The sequence below is a fragment of the Tenrec ecaudatus genome, chromosome 4, assembly GCF_050624435.1.
Source record: "Tenrec ecaudatus isolate mTenEca1 chromosome 4, mTenEca1.hap1, whole genome shotgun sequence".
Lineage (NCBI taxonomy): Eukaryota > Metazoa > Chordata > Mammalia > Afrosoricida > Tenrecidae > Tenrec > Tenrec ecaudatus.
The window spans coordinates 59,901,316-59,904,289 of record NC_134533.1 but is presented as its reverse complement, the minus strand read 5'-3'; the positions used below and the strand labels follow the sequence as shown (position 1 = coordinate 59,904,289).

Sequence of the window (2,974 nt, the reverse complement as noted above, 5' to 3'; positions counted from 1 at the left end):
TTTTAAATTAAAAATTTGTTTTGTAAAAGTGGCGTAAACATAGGATAGAATGTCAACCAAAAGCAAACCCACTGCCATTGAGTTGATTACGACTCATGTAGAAACCCTTTGTGGGCTTTCTCAGACTCTACATCTTTATGGGACCAGCTAGCCTCATCTTTCTCCCACTGAATGGCCGTTGGTTTTAACCACCACCCGCGTGTGTAGCACCCCACATTAACCTGTTAGGGCTCTTTTATGCTCTTGTCTGGATACAATGTACTTCATTGATGGCACATAACAAGGGTGGGCTCTCTAACCCTTCTTTAGGGTGTCTGGCTGGAAACTCCAGATGATGGGATCTTTTCAGTTTGTTGGGAAAAGACACCCCAGCAGCTGAGGGTCTCTGTCTCTAGTGCAGTTGCTGGGGCTGATGGTCCAGGGTGGGGTGGGATAGTTCTTACTCTTTGGAGGCCATGTGGACCCTGAAGTTCACCACTCTGTTGCTGTAGCTGAATCCATTGTCATACCAGGAAATGAGCTTGGCAAAGTGGTCATTGAGGGCAATGCCAGCTCCAGCATCAAAGGTGGAAGAGTAGGTGTCACTGTTGAAGTCACAGGAGACAACCTGGTCCTCAGGTTAACCCAGGATGCCCTTGAGGGGACCATCGGACGCCTGCTTCATCACCTGATTGATGTCATTGTACTTGGTAGCTTTCTCCAGACGGCAGGTGAGATCCACGATGGACACATTGGGGGTGGGGACACAGAAGGCCATGCAGTGAGTTTCCCATTCAGCTCCAGGATAACTTTGCCCAAAGGTTTGGCAGAGCCAGTAGATATGGGGTGATGTTCTGGGAAGCCCCACGGGTATCACGCCAGAGTTTCCCGGAGAGGCTGGCCACAGTCTTCTGGGTGGCAGTGATGGCATGGAATGTGGTCATGTGCCTCTCCACGATGCCAAAGGTGTCACGGATGACCTTGGCCAGGAGGGTCAAGCAGTTGGTGGTGCAGGAAGCATTGCTGACAATCTCGATGGAGTGGCCATACCCATACGTGGTTCCTGCCCATCACAAACATGGGGACATCGACAGAAGGGCTCTTTAAGTGAGCCGCAGCCTTCTCTGGGGTTGTGAAGACACCGGTGGACTCTGACATACTCGGCACAAGCTTCACCTCACTTGATGTTGGCGGGATCTCGCTCCTGGAAGAGGAGATGGACTTCCCATTGATGATAAGCTTCCTGTTCTCAGCCTTGATGGTGCCATTGAACTTGTCGTGAACTTGTCGTGGGTGGAACATACTGAAACATGTAGACCATTTGGTTCAGGTTAATGAAGAGGTCATTGATGGCAACAATGTCCACTTTTCCAGAGTTGAAAGCAGGCCTGGTGACCAGGTGCCCCATGTGGCCAAATCCATGTACTGCGACCTTCACCGTCGTGTCTCCAGGATGAGACTGGGATTGCATGGGAAGATGCGGCTGTCTGTCGAGCAGAAAGCCAGGACTCCTGTTTAGAAAGGCAAAAAGTAGTACAAATGTAGAGCTTTAAAATGGCCTAGACTGGACGGGTGTTAACTTGGGGGCACTGGAAGACAGTTCACAAGAGGGAGAAAAATCAAAGAACAAGTGGAGGATCACCTGTAGGGGGTGGGGGTTGATAAGTAGTTCAAACTGTCGAATACAAAGTTGTATCTCTGCAATGTAACCTTCCACCTACTTGGGAATAAAAAATTGTTATTTAAAAAAAAGGTTTAAAAAGGCTTTGACCTTTTGACCTCACCACTCCAACTTGACCCCCCTGCTGAGAAATTGCATTTCCACCCAAGACACACTGAATCATAGTCTATAATTTAACAAGATGCCCAGGTGTATGTAGTATAGAGAGAATTTAGGCTATCTTCAATTATTCTTATTTGTATTATTTTATTGTTGGTATATTTAGTTGTGATATATTGGTAATTCAAATCATGAAACAGCTATTAAACACGAGCTGTATCTATACCAATAAACGCAGAGGATTTCCAGCTGTACTGTTAGGTGAGAAAAGCATGATGTAGAGCAGTGTATGTCATTTCTGAACCTTGGTTGTGTTAGGAGTACTGGGGGGTACAGGGGACGGACAGGACGGGGAGGAAGGATAAGTTGCTATGGCGAGAGAAGGTGGGTATGAACGTGGATTGGAGTGTGGAGTGCCATGCAGTGCAGAGAGGTGCTTGACTTCTTTTGTGAACGCTTACTCTTGTGAATCGGTCTCTGACTCTTGTCCAGCTACTGATACTCGAGTTCCAAGATCAATAACATTTGTAGTATAATTCATTTCCAGGAAACAGGAACCTTAGAAGCAAAATTAGCTGAGAAACTAAGGCTATTTGGAGAGCAACTGAGAAATCAGATGAATTTTAGACTTCTCTGAAATGACACTCCAGGAGACAATGGTCGGAGGCCTACAGAGATTCAAAAGACACGTATCAGAGATCTTTGTGTTTCCACCTCGTCGTCAGTATGTAACAGAAACAGCGATAGTCTCTCATCTCTCAGAGGAAAAACAAAACAAAGCCAAACAAACAACCTGCCACCGAAGTCATCTTTCTCTAAAAATGATTTTCAGAACTTCTGAAAAAATTAATGAAAATAAGAATATAAGAGTGGGGAAGCTGGGATTGGAAAGAAGAACCTGTGAGCAGTATAAATAGTTGGAGATATAAAAGTTAATGACATTTTCTAAATATTAATGAGAAAAGGTTAAGGATAAATAATTGCTGCCATGGCAACAAAGTGGAATGCAAAAGACATAGAACTTTCAATATTTACTTACTTATTTGTATTAGCATTTTTAGGTTGTAAAGAACTCAAACTCATTATGATTAGTTTAAAAATGCAGACACAACACACAGAAGAAAATAAAACCCTTCATCCTATTATCCAGGGGGCAATACGATTAAGATTTCTGTGGCTTTCTCTCTGTGTTTTTAAAAGGGATATTTTATGCTA

General features: G+C 44.4%; 1 pseudogene; it reads right to left on the bottom strand.

Annotated features, from left to right (window-relative positions):
- Positions 1-439: 439 nt before the first annotated feature.
- On the bottom strand, positions 440-1,387 carry LOC142447286 (glyceraldehyde-3-phosphate dehydrogenase-like; annotated as a pseudogene).
- Positions 1,388-2,974: the final 1,587 nt, after the last annotated feature.